We start from the raw sequence: 17,435 nt of genomic DNA, 5'->3' as shown, positions 1-17,435 counted from the left end.
CCCATGCCTACTGGCTTCAGCCAGGCTTGCCTTCTCCTCATCTCCCAAACGCACAATTGTTTTTTCTTTTACTGTGTCTTGCTGTTTCCTTCCTTCCCTTCTCCTTCCTGGAATCAGTTTAAATTTCACCTTTGCTTTGGTTAAGCCTCCTCTTAACTCCCTGAGACAGAGGTAGGGATGCCACCCCAGCTTAGCTCCTCCCCCTGTTTCCACAGCATTAGCATGCTGAACTGGATCTCCATCTGCCTGGCCCCATTGGGTTGTGAGCTCCTGGAGGGCAGGACTGAATCTCTCCCAGTCCTGGGCACATAATAGGACACCAGTACACGTTTGCTGAATGAATAAATCAATGAGTGAGTTCGTTCAACAACTTCTCCTTCTAAGCCTGGCCTCCATCAGGAAGGATGTAGGGGCAGGAGTTGCAAATCTGGTGGTCATAACACAGACCTCAAGCTGGTAGTCAGACACTAATCATCTGGGAACACTTGAAATCAGAGTCTAGGGGACTTCAGGAAGGCCACTCAAACATGCCTGGTATGAAGAGAAACATTAAAATATCTTTTCCCTTTTTAACCCACTTCGAAAAAAACAAGCACAGTTTTAATTCCTTTGGGAGTGGGGGGGCGTTACTATAATAACTTCAGCCATTACTTATTCTTTATTTGCTTGATTCCAAAATTGGGCCCTTCACAAAACTGCCTTGGGAAGCAAGTACACAGAATTAAAACATTAATTATATTGTATTATATAAAACATATCATAGCAGCAATTAAAGCAGCTTAAATTAATATGTGAAAGAATAAATAGTAGCCTTTGGGTTGCCCCATGGGGCGAAGACCAGATGAGATAAAGGGAAGATATTTTAGTGTATGCATATCCTGAGGAGACGTGCTGGCAGGCACAGGCCCAGGGAAGGCAGAGAATCTTCTTGGGCTGAGAAGAGTATGCTGGAGGAGGAAAGAGAGAAGATGATTTATGGGGAGGGTGGCAATACTTCAGAGTCCCATTAAAGAGGGGAACTATGAAGGATTCAGTGATGAGAGTAGGGCAAAAAACATTCAAGAGTAGGATTTTGGAATCACAGAGGAAATGGCCTTTGTAGCGAGGGTAGGGTCACAGGGCCAAGTGAATAAGTGAGAAGTGTGCCAGAATCTGACAACCAGATGGTTCTAATATGCAAACCTGATTGTGTTGCTCCCAGGTTTGAAGCAACTCCCTGCTTCTTAAGCTCACAGGGCCTCAAGGCCATGGACTTTCTGGCCTCCATCTCTAACTGTCCTTCCTGCCTTCGACTTGCTGCTCCAGACTGTGCCGTCATCTCTGCCTGGAGAGCCTTTCTCCACTCTCCTTTCCTCGAACCAACTCCTCATCCTTCAAGACTCAGCTCAGGCGCCCCCTCTCTGGAAAGCCCTCTCCAACAGCCAACCTGAGATGTGCACACCTACCTCCCCATGCCCCCTCAGAACCCTGGGGCTGCTTGCCTAAGCAAGACTCCAGCCCTACCAGCACTCTAGTTCAATTATTCTGTTTACTTGCAGAGTCAGTGTATTGAGGTGACTCAAATCAGTGGGGCATAATAATGAAGCTTTTTTCCCCTAATCTCTGCCTTCAGCCATGCTGTGTTGTATCTCCCTTTTCCATCCCTTAATGACATCTTGGGCAGATTGCATTACTGTTGGATCACTTTCTGTTGTTAAACCTCCCTCTTTGAAAGCTTTATTCTCAAACTCAATTTAAATCTCATTTTATCTTCTCCCTTACTCATCCAAGGATTGACTTGAGCCAAGATCCTGCCTGCTTGGATAAAAAGTGGGGGGAGGGGGACATGGCCTGTTTGGGAGACATGCCCCAGCACCCTCCCCTTTACTGAACTTGGGAGGAGGAAGTGGGACTAGCCCTCTGCAATACCCCTCTCCCTGTTGGTTGATCTTGCTTCCCTGGCTAACCCAGAGTGGCAAGTGTTCACATATGGTTTCTCAGGGGCACGTGGTAAGTTTCTTAGGGGCTTCTCCACTACACAGTTCTCGGACAGGGGCCATCGTGACAGGCTTGAGCCCCGCCCCGCCCCCCCCCCCCCCCCCCCGCAGTTTGCCCTACCACCTGGGCTCCTGCCACTGGTAGGACCCTCTCGCTCAGGAGTCAGCCGTGCTTGGGTGGGATACCACAAAGCCTGGCTAACTACTGCAGTGTCCACTTGGCCCAGAGAAACTCACAAATCCTGGCTAGTCATTCCACAATGCCTCCTCTCTCCACCTCTCTTCTCCCCTGCTCGGATAGGCACAGGGGGACATCAGCAAGTGTACTACCAAGTAGACTCACTCTGGGGAATGGCATCCCAGTATCCCCTTCTTGAAGTCACCGCTTTATCTCCATGAGGGTCCCAATTAAAGGGTGAGGAGATGGGAATTGTCTTCCACCATAAACACTATACTCTTCAATAAAACCAAAGAACTCCTCCCTCCCCAGGATTATTACATGGGCAAGGAAGAGGAAAGTGAGGTTCTAGCTAGGGGATATAGGACCACTTCTACTCCCTTTATTAAACCTTGGAGGGAAAGTATCTGGCTCCCATTTGGAATGCAGGAAACATAGGCCTATGGGCCATAGTGCCAATTCCTAAGTAACAGGGAACACCCCCCCCCCCCCAATAACCTTTGGACTGGGCCGTCCCTCATACCTAACTTGATTCCTGAAGAGGACAAGCTTTGTAGCCTGGTGCCCACACAGAGCCCAGGCACATGCTGGATGCTGAACAAATGTTTGTTGAGTGAATGCAAGACCATGAAGTAATGAGACTAAAGGGATCCATCAAGATCCACCTGCTCATTCCCACACTGTTCTGGGTAGCTGCCCATCTCCACCAGATGACTGGGCTCTCTAGCTGGGATTCCCAGACCCAAATGTAGACAAAAATCTTTCCCTTCAGCTCAGCAGAGTTGGGTTGGAATTTATCAAAGGGAACTAGGAAACTCAGGAAAGAACCCAACCAGAAATTAAGGAAACCCAAGAGCCAGCCAAATAGATAGATGAGTTGACAAAGTATAGAAGTTCTTTATCAGGATCTGGTTAAAGCCACTTACTGACTTGCCTGATTCAGATTCCCAGACAAGGAGACCTCAGGTCTGGTCCTCAGCCTTCTTGGGCTCTGATGTCTGGAATAAGAGATGGCTGTCGTTGGGGGAGGGGATCCAAATTCTTTACCATGGCCTCAAGATCCTGCATGATCTGGCTTCTGCTGATCCCTGCCTCTACTCACCCACTTGCTTACTACACCCAGCCGTCCAGGCCTCTCAGTCCCCACCTCAGAGCCTTTCTCTGTTCTCCCTCTGTCTGAAATGCCCCTCCTCCCACTCTTCATCTGCTGACCCTATCTCACCATTAAGGTCTCCTGGCAAATGGCACCTCTTCAGAGAGGCCCTGCCTCATCACCTTATCTAAAGTGAAGTCCTCCACTACCAACCCACCTTCCCCACTACTGTCCTCTCTTGTAGCACCTGTTCTAGTTGGGGTTGTCATTGCAAGCAAGACAGAGCTGGTGAACTTAAAAAGAAGAGTACATTATAGGGAGGGTGTCAGGTGACTCATAGAATTGACAGGAAGGCTGAAGAACAAAACTCAGGCAGGAACTGCAGGAGGCAGGGCAGAGTCAAGACTGCTACAGAACAGGTCTCACAAACCAGCTCTGTGCTAGCCAACCCCCAAGATGGTCCACAATGACCCTGCCTTCTGGTCTTTGCGTCCTCGTGTAGTTTCCTCCCTCACTACACCAGAGTCGTTCTGTGTGACCAACCGAAACCAGGAGAAGTGATGATATGTCACTTCCAAGATTAGCTTATAAAACTACTAAGGCTTCCATCTTATGTGCTCTGTCGCATACTCTCTCTCTCCCTCTCCTTCCTCGCATCTTCTCTCTTCCTCTTGTTCTCTCTCCCATCAGGCCCCATGGGGAAGTCAGCTGCCATGTCCTGAGCACTCAGGCAGTCTATAGAGGAGCCCACATGGTGAGGAACTGAAGCTTCTGGCCATCAGCTGCATAAGAGAGAAGTGGATCCTCAACCCCAGTCAAGTCTCAGAGGACTGCAGCCCCAGCTGACACCTTGACTGCAGTCTTGTGAGAGACCTCGAATCAGAACCACCCAGCTAAGCTGCTCCTGGATTCCCGACTCACAGAAACTGTGAGATAATAAATGTTTGTTATTTCAAGTCACTAAGTTTTAGGGAACTTTCTTAAACAGCAGTAGATAACTAATACAATCTCTAACTGATCCTGAACTTGAGCATCATTCCCTCAAGGTTCAAAGTCTCAGGAAGGGACATCAGGGTGGCGACACTCAGCTTATACCCCATATTCTGGCTGCCAGGAGGTAGGATGAACTAATTGCGCCCTCTTGGCAACCTTGGTCACTCCTGCTCCGCCCTCATTCCCTTCCAATAAGAAGGATGTTCAGTGCTGAGCGGCCAAAACGATCCATTTGCACTGCAATCTTCCTACAGAACACTTACCACGAGTTGTCGTTCTTCGTGCAGGATGGCATTTTTCTCCTTTCCCCTTCTTCCTCCTAAGTTCCGGCACACCCCAGACTCCAAAACTAAAGGAAGCAGATACTCTCTTAACCCCATAATGTCGAGGAAATACTCTCAAAAGTCTGATTGCCTTAAAAATGCCAAACCCTGAGGAAGGACCTAGAAGAAGGCAACTTCTCAGCGAGTAATGGAGAAAAAATAAATTTTGGGACTCAGGGTCAAGAGATACAATTGTGCATCTTTTCATATAGCCAAAGCCCAATGAATAATAAGACCTTTCCCTCTCAAGACATATATATGAAACAGACACTTTATTACAGACCAAAAAGTTATGCATGGTCCCATTCTGAAATTAAATCAGTGATTTTATTTATACTTGTCACCTTGTTGTTCTTGTCCATATAAACCTTCAGATTTTTCTTTCCCAAGGATATCATTGATAAGATTTCCTGTTTTACTTTTTCCTATAACATATTACATATATTATTTCCACTTTTGTAAATATCTAATTGTTTCTTTATCTTTACACTTCCCTCCCTATAACAGCCTGGTAGGTATCCTTCTTCATATCTAAAGCTGTGTGTGTTCATTTCATAAGAAAAGGAATCTTTAGGGGCCGGCCCGGTGGCGCAACGGTTAGGTTCACACATTCCGCTTCTCAGTGGCCCCGGGGTTTGCAGGTTTGGATCCCGGGTGCAGACATGGCACCGCTTGGCAAAAGGCCATGCTGTGGTAAGCATCCCACATATAAAGTAGGGGAAGATGGGCATGGATGTTTGCTCAGGGCCAGTCTTCCTCAGCAAAAAGAGGAGGATTGGCAGTAGTTAGCTCAGGGCTAATCTTCCTCAAAAAAAAGAAAGAAAGAAAAGAAAAGGAATCTTTATCATTTTTCTGCAATCACTTTTCTCACTTGACAATATATCGTGGAAATCATTCCAGATTAGGAGACACAGATCTGACACAATCTTTTTTTAATAACAGTGTAATATTCCACGGTGTGGACTTGTCAAAATTGATTCGACCATTCTTCTGTTGATGTACATTCAGCCTGCATCCAAGCCTTTATCACTGCAAAGCATGCAGTAACAACACACACACTTATACACATGTGCTTAAGCATTTGTTCTCTTATTTCTATAGGACAGATTTCTACAAGTGGAATTTGTGGCTGTGTATATTGCAAATGTTAGCAGATATTTTCAAAATTCTTTCCCAAAACGCTTGGGAAATTCACATGTATGAAGGGAGCTTCACTTGGCATTCTCTCTATCAGTAGATTTTAATATTTGACAATTTGATAGGTGAAAAGAGATATCTCATTGTTGGCTATAATTTACATTTTCCCAACTATTAGTGAAATTGAGCATCCTATCAAATGTTTATCAACCATTTGGATTTTCTCTTCTATGAACTAACTATATACTCTGCCTACTTTTCTACTGAATTGTCTTTTTCTTGTCAATCTCATTCATTTATTCATCCAACAAATATTCATGGAGCACTTACTATGTGTCAAGTATAGGGGTTAGACTATTGACTAGACAAAGCCCCAGCCCTAATGAAGAGGTCTTTGTACAGTATAAAAATGAACCCTTTATTCTGTCATCCATGTTGAAAATCAGCTCAGACGTCTAATTATACCTCCAGGGTCTCCCCATACACATTTTCTGGCAGATTGTTAATCATTATGGTTTCAGATTTTGTGATATAAAAATACATAATACCAAGCTCCACTAGCCATTAGTTTGTTAGAGTAAAGAGCACTTATTCCAGTCCCCCGTGTAGCACCTCGTTGGTACTCCACTCTCGTGCCCTCCACATACGTGTTCCTGTTCCCTACTTTAAGCACCTATGACCTTCTGCCTGGGGAGCCTTTTATGGCCGCAAGAATATGTTTAGCCCCTGAACGTGGCGGGACAGAAGTGCTGGAGTCAATGCCCTTGGGAGCAGCCTTCTACCAATGACAGACAAGGTGTTGGTGGGTGAACACCTCAGCTCCCTCGTCCCTTAGGTGGGGTAACTCAGAGGTGTGCATTCTGCACTGTCTCCTCACTCAAGATTAGGCTCCAGTTGCCCGCAGTGTAACCTTTGCATTAACCCACCCTGTAATGGCTTCCTTCCCCTCCCTGTTTCACTTCCCTACTCCCCTATTGGTGCTTCCTGAGGCCACCTTCCAAATAAACTAGTTGCGCTCAAATTCTTGTCTCAGTTTCTGTTTCTGGGAGAATCCAACTAAGACACCTTGATTTGCAGATGAGGAACTAGCAGCAGGAGGCAGTGTAGCTGGTGGGAAGTCAGAGGCCTGGGTCCAAAGTCTGGTTCTGCTCCTGACTGTGTGGCCTTGTGCACGTTCTTAATCTCTGGTTCCTCCTCTGTACTCTGGACCTAATAGCTCACATGGTTATTATAAGGATTAAACTGATTATGTAATTTTCTCATAATATCCAGTAAAAAATGATATTAGTCATTCATATTAGAAAACTGAATCCTAAAGAGTACAAGTAGCTCACCTGAGGTCACACGGGAACCTCAGACTCCTATGTCCCATTTCAGAAGACTCTACTCTTCCGACTTCCCATGGGCCAGGGCTGTTACGGTCCATGGAGTTCCACTTGTCCTGGACTTTGAGTGCTCCTGGACTTAAGGGTGGAAGTGGGTTCATCTGTTAAACAGAACTTTCTCTGATGATGGAAATATTCTACATCTATACCACCCAATACGGTAGCCACTAACTACATGTGCCTATTAAACACTTGGAATGTGGTTAGCGCAACCGAGGAAGTGGATTTTTTACTTTATTTACTTGTAATAAATGTAAATAGTTACATATAGCCGGTGGCTACCATCTTAGACAGCTCAGGTCTAGAGGATGGGGGTTGGGCGATGGTGGGAAGAAACTCTTGGTTCTTGTCTCCTCTCCGTCCCCGTCCCCGTCCCCGTCCCGTCGTCCCCCCCCCCCCCCCGTCCCCTCTCCCAGCCCCAGCTATTCAGCCCCCTCTTCATGGCACTCTCCGCCTTTCCCTCCTTTGTACATGTGCCAGGTTCTATGGAAGGAAGCAGCAGGGACTGTGACAACCGTTGTATTTTCACACACCCAGCAAGGGAGAAAAACTCCTTTGTGATCCTCGTGTTGAAAGACAAGACGAATACCTGCTATAAATAAAGCTGAATAAAGAGCCTTTTCTAGACAGCCTCCATTGTTCCCTGTTCCCTTGTAGTATTCACGCTGAGATAATTTTCAGCTTCTCAGATCCCTAAACGTTCTAAAACATACCATTACCTCATTTTCATTTCCTTAGATTTACAGGTCAGAAGACTACTTTGATGCTTACCAAGTTCATCATTAATGGTTTCAAAATAATGGTTCTTTCCGTTTCAGCATGAGCCCAATACAGAACTTCCTACTTGTGTATTCTTTTATCTTCTGCTTCCTACTTTTAACTGTCTAGACAATAGTGGCTAATAGAGTTTCCAAATGCCAGTGTGTATTTCACATCACTGAAGATGCTCCCTGCACCCCTCTGTAACCCCACAGAAAAGCAGTACGAGTAGTCATTTCTTTCCAAACCATCTAATCCTGCCGGCCACCATGAAAAGGTCTGAGTCATATGTCCGACAAATCGTCAGCTCTCCCAGGCCACGTTTCCGTGGTGCCTTTGGTTAACTCTGCAGGCACCGTGGGACAGGTGGGCTTTGTAACCTGGCAGACATGGGTGTTAATCCTGACTACGTTGCTTAACTCTGAGAAAAAATAATTTACCCTTTCTGAGTTTCAGTTTCTTCACCTGTCAAATGGAGGAATTGGATACTTACTTTGCAGGGTAGTGGAAGGACCTAGAGGATTTATATAGGAACTATTTATAAGAAGTTATTAAAAGCATGGACTCTACCACTAGTGTACCGCTCTGTCATCTTGGGTAATTTACTCACCTCTCTGAGCCTCAATTTTCTCATCTATAAAGTGGAGATAAAATGGTAATAATCCCTACATCTTATGGCATTGGGAGGATTAAATAAGGATATATATAAAGTCCTCAGACAGTGACTAACTCAGAGAAATCACCCATCTCTTAGTATGCCCTGAGGAGAGCTTCTCCTCCCAGTTGTTGATGGCTTTCTTTAGAGCAGGATTCTGAAGTTTTTTTGCATTGTGGACTCCTCTGACCATCTGGAGAGGCCTATGGACCCTTCCTAGAAAAATGTTTGTAAATGCATAAAATATGAAGAACAGAATTACAAAGAAAGCCAATTATATTGAAATACGGTCATCAAAATATTAAAAAGACAAATGCGTGATATTGCACTGCATGTGCTTTTTTATTAATGGATTAAATGATAAGATCTAGTAGCAAGGCTAAAATTTCCATAATTTTAAAGCAATGATGAGTGCAAACAATAATTCAAGACATCTGCAACAACTGTGATATGAAATATCTGGAATTTCTTTTTTTTTTTTTTTGAGGAAAATTAGCCTTGAGCTAACTACTGCCAATCCCCTTCTTTTTGCTGAGGAAGACTGGCCCTGAGCTAACATCCATGCCCATCTTCCTCCACTTTCTATGTGGGACGCCTACCACAGCATGGCTTGCCAAGCAGTGCCATGTCTGCACCCGGGGTCCAAACCGGCGAACTCTGGGCCGCCAAAGCAGAATGTGCGAACTTAACCGCTGCCCCACCGGGTCGACCCCATGGGATTTCTATTTGAGACAATGTAGCAGGCTCCGCTAACACTACTTTTTGTTGCCTACATTCATAGCTGAAGAAATGCTTGATTTCAGTTAGAGGTAAATGAAAATAAAGGAGGTTTTTCCCATCCAAGTTCAGGAACCCAGGTTAAGGGCCCCTGCTTTATAATATATTTAGCACTCTTTAATCTCAGCTGTGGGTCCAAAGTCAGATTAGAAGGTAACCCAAAAGTTCTTCTCACATCCCATTGCATGGCCTCTGATTGGAAAAGTAATTTCAAGACAGAAGTGCACAGCCTTACATGAGTGTGCAACAGGCTGACAAACTACTACCAGCTAGTGTTTATTGAGCAGTATATGGCAGGCACTGTTGTGTTTTAGATGTGTTAACTCGGCAATATTCACAACAATTCTTTGAGATAGGTCCTATTACTACCTCTGTTTTACAAAGGAGGAAACTGAGGCACAGATACGTTAGGTAACATGCCCAAGGTCACACAGCTAGTAAATGATGGAGCCAGGATTCAGACCCAAGTAGTGTGAATCCATAGTCTGTGCTCCCAGCTCCCACACTATACTATCTGTCTACTCTGAGTTGGGAGGGGGGGTGTGACTTAAACTAAAACCTTCAGGATGTATAGGACTTAATGAAAGAGGTGGCAGAGAAGGGAGGATGGAGATGTAGAAAGAGGGCTGGGAGAGTATTTTAAGCAGAAGGAATGGGAGGTACAAAGGTCCTGAGGTGGCAAGAAGGCAGTGAATGGAGCGCCTGAAAGAATACCAGTGGGGTTGCAGGTTGGAAAGCAAGGGGGACGGTGGCATAACATAAGGCTGGATGGCCAAAAGTTTCCAGATCTTGCAGGGCCTGGAAGGCAGCGTTATCATTACCCTAAGGAGAATGGGGAGTGACAGTCAGATTCGTTATATAAAAATATCACCCTAGCTGTAGCAGAGAAAGAACTAAAGGGAAGAAAAAGTGGAAGCAAGGAGTCTAGTTTGGAGGTAAGGTAGGGGTGATGATGGCTTGGACAGGGCAGTGGCCAGGGGTACGTGGAGAAGTGGACAGATTTGAGAAGGATTTAGGGGAAAGGATGTGATGCTCTGGATATGGGGGTGGGGGATAACTCATGGTGGACTGTATTTCCCCAAGATGGCCACAGCTGCATGTCCCACCCACAAACTCTTCTTACAGTGGGACCATGCTATTCCTCCCATCGAGAGGTGGGGTCTATGTTCCCTCCCCTCGAATCTGGCCAGCCTTATGAGGTTATGTGACTTCCAAGATTATGTCATAGAAGCCAATACAGCTCCTGCCTGGTTCTTTCAGCTACTCTCTCAGAGCCCCGAGCTCCACATAAGCAGCACAACTGCTCTGAGGCCGCCATGTTGTGAGGAAGCCCAAGCTAACCCATGCAGTGAGCCCATGTGGAGAGGCCCTGAAACTACGCAAAGAAAGAGAGATGTCCTGCTAGCCTCCCACTGCTCCAGCCCCCTGCTACTCCAGTTGCAGCCTCTGTCTAACTAACTCTGAGCCAGAACTGTCCAACCAAGCCCTTCCGGAAATCCTGATTCCCAGAAACTATGAACAAAAATAAAATGGTTGCTCTCCATCACTAAGACTTGAGTCTGGAGCACTCATCCTTCAGGTGCTGTCTCTACCGACTTGGCCAGTTATCCAGTTTCAATCCTCCTTGGAGAGATTTAACATTCTCAGTTCGGGTTATTTGTGAGGGACCCTGAAACATGGTAAATAGCTTTTAGGTATGTTATCTCTGCAATTTTAATTACCCAGCCCAGTGGTTTGCAAACTTGGGAGAGGTTTTCCAAAAAAAAAGAAATGAATTCTCAAGTTCTATCCTAGACTCACTGAAACAGAATCTCCAGGAAACAGCGAGTATTAACTCAGCTGACCTGTCCTACTGACATTATCCTTAACTTTTTTATGATTATTATATTTATATTAAATTTTATACCCCAGTATATGTAGGCAAATTAGGATATGGATCCTTTGAGAACTTCACATGAAGGGGGGCATTAACCAGATTGCCCTGGTCGCCTGAGTAGCACAAACAAGATTCGCTTGCCTACATCAAAGAGGATTCTCTTTAAATGTTTTCACAAGTATACTTCACATGGCTCTGGAAATAAAATAACCGACTATATTCTAGCTAGAGTAACAATAATTGAAACAGTGTGAATTGTCCCAAAAAGAAACAGAGATATACGCAAATAATGAATATCCCTGAATTTAATCCTCCTGTAGAAAAGAATGTTATAGGATAAAAGATATAAAAATGGATTTGGCGGTGTTATTTGGTGTTGAGATAGTTTGGAGAAAGAAGGAATCTAATTAACCTACCTGTGACATCATACACCAAAATCAATTTTAATTGGATTAAATATTTAGTTATTAAAAGGGGAAACATAAACCATGGTAAAATTAGAAAAGGAAATATGTATTTACTAAGTTTTCTGGAGGGAGGAAAGTCGAAAGTCAAAAATGGGTAAGACTGTGTTCCTTCTGGAGGTTCAAGGCGAAAATCTGTTTTCTTGCCTTTTCCAGCTTCTAGAGATCACCTGCATTCCTCGGCTTATGGCCCCACCTCCATCTTCAAAGCCAACAGTACAGTGACATCTTCCAATCTCTCCTTCTCTCTCGCTCTTTCTCTCTCTCTCTCAATTTCTTTCTCTCTCCCTCCTCTCCCCAAACCCCACTTCCATCATCACATCTCCTTCTCTGACTCTGACCCTCTTATCTTCCCTTTATAAGGACTCTTGTTATTACATTGGGTCCACCTGGATAAGCCAGGATTATCTCCCCATCTCAAAATCCTTAAGGACATCTGCAAAGTCCTTGTTGCCATGCAAGGCGATATATTAACAGGTTCCAGATTAGGACATGGACATTTTGGGGGGGAGGGGCATTATTCTGATTGCCACAGTTGTACAGAGCTATACTGACATGAACAGTGTGTTATAGAGGCTGGGCTCCCTGATGATTGACAGGGACTTTAGGGTGACTGTTCTGCAGTTCCCTGAGCAACTGCAGGGAAAGATCAACATGCAACAGAACCTGCCAAGGGTGGCAGTCCCATTCTGATCCACTTGGTTGGCAAATCTTGATTTGAGGAGCCACGAACTCTGTTGGGGCTCACCAGGGACTCAATATCATCATAATAAAGTCCCTTCATCCCCACCCCAAAGTCCTGGGGGACAAGGACTCATGGATCAGCATCCAGCGACAGTTATTCCATTTATTCCACCTGTGAACAGAGGAGTCCATGAAAACCCAAGGGCCTCTGTTTTCCAGGGGTGGTCTAACAAACTATTAGCACAAGCAAACATATAGAAAGACACAAACCATGGGGTCATAAAATGAACCTAGAGAGGATGAGATCTACGAGCTAACAAGCCTGCATGATGAGCCAAACTTGATCCTAAGAGCTTTATGCATGATATATGCTACCTCATTTCGTTTAACTTACTTCATACTGACTTTATGAGGTGTGTACAACTCTTACTCTACAGATGAAGAAAATGAGGCATGGGGAGGTTAAGGAACCAGCCCAAGCTCACCCAGCTAGGAAGTGGTGGAGCAGAGCTGTGAATGTAGGCCAGTCTGACTCCACAGCCTGTGTTCTGATCCGCAAAGACTTCATAAACGGTAAATTCCCCTAATAGACTTGAGCCAGGAAAGTTGGCGCGTCAGAGGTCTGTTTACATGACGCACTGGGTAAATCCCCAGAGCAGCATAGGCAGGTCCTGTGGGGGTTGTGAAGCCTGTGAAGTCATGCTACAGGCCCATCTGCCCCCACTCTCAATGCCTCTTTCCTCGCCTCTCTCAGATGGTCCTATTGGCTGAGGACTCCCACCAAGACCAGTTTGGAGAAATGAAGAATTTCTTGGCCTTTATTAGGTCATGTGAATGGGAAATAAGAGACATTAATCTCTTTGCCTGGAAAAATGCATTTATGCATGCAATATTGTAGAGAGTTTTAGTAAAAAAAAAAAAATTACTGGCTGAGGACACAGAATCGCTTCTGTGTATTCCTGCCAAAAACGTACAACCTGAATCTAGCAATGAATAAAAGTCAGACAAGCCCAAATGAGGGACGTTCTATAAAATAAATGGTCTGTACTCTTCAAAAATGTCAAGGTCAGGAAAGACAAAGAAAGACTGAAGAACTGTTGCAGATTAAAGACCAAAGGGACTGAAAACCAAAGGCTACATGTAACCCTAGACTGGATTCCAGACCAGAAAAAAAAAATTATTTCTTTTGCTCTAAAGAACACTAGTGGGACAATTGGTGAAATTCAAATAAGGCTTATAGGGTAGATAAGACAGAGAAAGACAGAGGTGCAGAGAGACAGAGAGAGTTACAAAGCAAGTAAAGTAAAACGCTTCAACATTTGGAGAGTCTGGGCGAAGGAATTCTTTGTACTCTTTTTTGTAACTTTCCTGTAAATGCAAAATTATTAAAAATATTTTTTAAAATCCTGAAGTCTAGAGTCAGAGTTCTTCATTATGTAGTAAATAAGAATTGCACTTAACCTGGAGCCTGTCTGAGCTCGGCACATCCTCTACGTCTGCAGAAAAAGGCTGAGAAGTGTTCTCGCGAGACAACTAGCAGAGGAGGATGGCAAGATGTTCCTAAACTGCGGAGTGCAGTGCAACCCCAGGGTCAAGAGTCCAAGCAATTCACCTCCAGGGCTCTGTGTCATGTAAGCTCTCTGTGCTTTAACTGACTCACCATTAAAACTGACGTAAAAATAGTATTTACCAAGGAGACTATCTAAGTGACACTAGGAAACAGAAGGAATTCTTAAACAAGACTCAGAATGCTACAAACCATAAAGGGAAAGGTGGAAACACATGACTACATGAAAATGTAAAACTTTTGAATGACAAGACACCATTAACAAAGTAAAACGACAAACCACAGAGAGAAGACCTAAACCTGACATGAGATCAGTATCCAAAATATGTAAGTAAGCCCTATGAAGCAATAAGAAAAATATAGATAAACCCAGTAAAAAAATGGTCCAGAAATATCAACAGGCAATTCACAAAGGAAGAAAACTGGATAGCCGATAAGAAGCTCGATATCACTAAATTCAGGAAAATTAAACCTAAAACAACAAAAATATCATTGTATGCCTACAGACGTAAGCAAAAATAAATAAATGAATAAAGTCAGAAAAAATCAAAAGTTGGCAAGGATATCTAGAAATGATATTTGTACATTGCTGGCAGGAGTATACATTAATACTTCTTTGGAGAGCAATCTGACTAAACTTCCTAAAATTCAACATGTGACACATGACAAAGTCAGCACTTCCACTCCTAAGTGTGTATCCTAGAAAACTCTGACATGTGTGCCCAAGGAGATACGTACTAATGTGTTCAGTGCAGTACTCTTTGTAACAGAAAAAAATCTAACTGTTCCTTAGTACAGATACCTAAATTGTAGCTGATTCATGCAATAAAATACTATACAGCAAATAAAATGAACAAATTAGAGCAGTCTTTCTCAGGCTTTACAACACATCAGAATCACCAGTAGGGCTTGGTAAAGGACAAATTGCTGGGCCCTACCCCTACAGTTTCTGATTCAATGAGTCGGGTGGGGCTGAAATTTTGCATCTCTAACAAGTTCTCAGTGTTCCTCATGCTGCTTGCTGGTCTAGGGACCATACTTTGAGAACCATTAAACTAATTATATGTTTAAATACAGTTAAATCTTGAAAATCTAGTAGAGTTAAAAAAATAAAACCAAGTTGTAAAAGGATACATAACATATATCTAAATACATTAAACATATATATGTATGTATATATATAATTGTATACATACATATATATACCTTTATAATAAAAGTAGAAAATATACATAGGAGAGCCAACCCCAATGGTCTAGTGGTTAAAGTTCCACACTCTCACCCCTGCAGCCCGGGTTCATTTCTCAGTCACAGAACCTCACCGCTAATCTGCCAGCAGCCATGCTGTGGCGGCGGCTCACATAGAAGAACTAGAAGGACTTACAACTGGGATATACAACCATGCACTGGGGCTTTGGAGAGAAGGAAAGAAAAAACGGAGGATTGGCTACAGATGTTAGCTCAGGGCGATTCCTTAAAAAACACTCACACACACACATATATATATATTTACATGGGAATGTATTTCAGGAGTGCGATTATCTCCAGGAAGGGAGGGGAAGAAGATAGGAGGAGAGTCTTAGTAGTGAGTAGAAAGGTATGTATTATATTATTTTATGTATTTTAATGTATATTTGAAATGTTAAGGAATTTTTAAAGTTTAAGTTATATAGTACCTATCTCATGGGGTTGTTGTGAAGAGTAAATGAGATAATGTGAAATTTCTGAGTGAGTAAAGATAGCAAGACAAAGTCAGGTCACAGAATCTCTGTCCTTGTATATCTAACCAAAAAATAATAATAATAAATTAAGGTAAAAGATACAAAAAATTAATGAAGAGAATTAATCAATTCAACCAAACAATGAAAGGGTACAACTTTATGGCCTCAGCATCAAAAAAAGTTAACCAAGGAAAGAAACAGAAGATTCTGAACCGAGTCAAGTGTGGTTCTTAACCTGCCCCACAAAAGGATAACAGCAAAGTAGGTGAATCTACAAAATCCTGAGACTTCTCAGCTAGAGTGAGTGAACAACCTGGGAAAAAGTAAAGGAAAAATCTCTAGGAGTACAAGCCCCTATTGGCCTCCAGGAGCTCTCAGCAGAGACGGGAAAAACCACTCAGCTTCCATTTTCCCAGGTGCCATGATGAATTATGGTAAGGATCTGAAGGCCAAGCTTATCTACTCAGAAGCATTGGGCACCATGAACTATTCACAAGGAGACAAACAACAGTAGAGTACATCCCTGTTTCTTTCCTTCAACTATTTACCTGTTTGCAATTACACAGTCAGGTGTGGTTATTTGCCCAGTTCTCTCCACTAGACAGTAATCTCCAAGAGAGCAGAGATGGGTCTGCATTTGCTCATGAAAGTGCCTAGCAAGTAGATGTATAATAAATTATATGGCCACCATGCAGGTGTATAATAAACATTCAGTGAGTAAATGAGTGGAGTGAGCACATGAGTAAGTGTCAAAGCAATCTGACTTGTCATAGTGCTCAAATTCCACAGCCACATTTTTTTTTTTTGAGGAAGATTAGCCCTGAGCTAACCACTGCCAATCCTCCTCTTTTTTGCTGAGGAAGCCTGGCCCTGAGCTAACATCCGTGTCCATCTTCCTCCACTTTCTATGTAGGACGCCTACCACAGCATGGTGTGCCAAGCAGTGCCATACCTGCACCCTGGATCCGAACCTGCGAACCCCAAGCCACTGAGAAGCAGAACATGCAACTTAACCGCTGTGCCACGGGGCTGGCCCCCACGGCCACATTTTTACTGTGCATGCACTACTCACAAGGAGAAAAACTAAGACCCCTTGTGATCTGAGGCATTTCCTAACTAATAAAAGAGCCCACCTGATTCATATAGCAATAATCATGATTAATAGAGTGTATTTACAATTGCATGAGGAAATTCCATTCCTTGCAACAAACATATCCTGTAGATTAAACGAACAATAGTACAACATTTTACGTGCTTCATGGTCAACAGTTACATCTTGGGAAATTTATTTTTGACATTGAACGAATATTCCAGGAAGAAATAAATAACTCAAGAAGAACCTGTGACTCTATCACTGGAAGCCTTTTGCTCTTGTCAGTGAAACTGATAGGGTATACAGCCTGTTTAAATGTAAATTTGAATAAAGCATTTTCTCTACCTCTCTGCTTTCTTTGTTCCTTGCCATCCGGAGGTTACGGGAATACATATACTGTTCTCCAGTACACACATCTACACGTGTTTTGCTTTTTCTTTAGTTTTATGCAAGAGTAAATCAAAGTAGGCTTTAAGTGATGTATTTCTACAGTTAAAGAGGAAGGAAGGCGCTCTGAAAATCAGAGGAAAGGCAAAATCCTTCGGGGTGCGGGGACCAGGCCCGGGACCCATCCTCAGCCAGGGACGCCGTTACTAGGCAACCCCTCGCGTTCTCAACCGCCGCCCGAGACCCACTTCTCCGCCTTCATTGCTAAGGAGATCGACGCCCCAACTCAGCCCTGCCGTAAACCCGCACGCCCTTGCGACATTGCCGCGCCTGCCGCTGCGTGCGCGCCCTCTGGCCCCCACTCTCC

Source organism: Equus caballus, chromosome 22 (genome assembly GCF_041296265.1).
Source record: "Equus caballus isolate H_3958 breed thoroughbred chromosome 22, TB-T2T, whole genome shotgun sequence".
NCBI classification, from domain to species: Eukaryota; Metazoa; Chordata; class Mammalia; order Perissodactyla; family Equidae; genus Equus; species Equus caballus.
Note: the sequence above shows the minus strand (reverse complement) of the source record.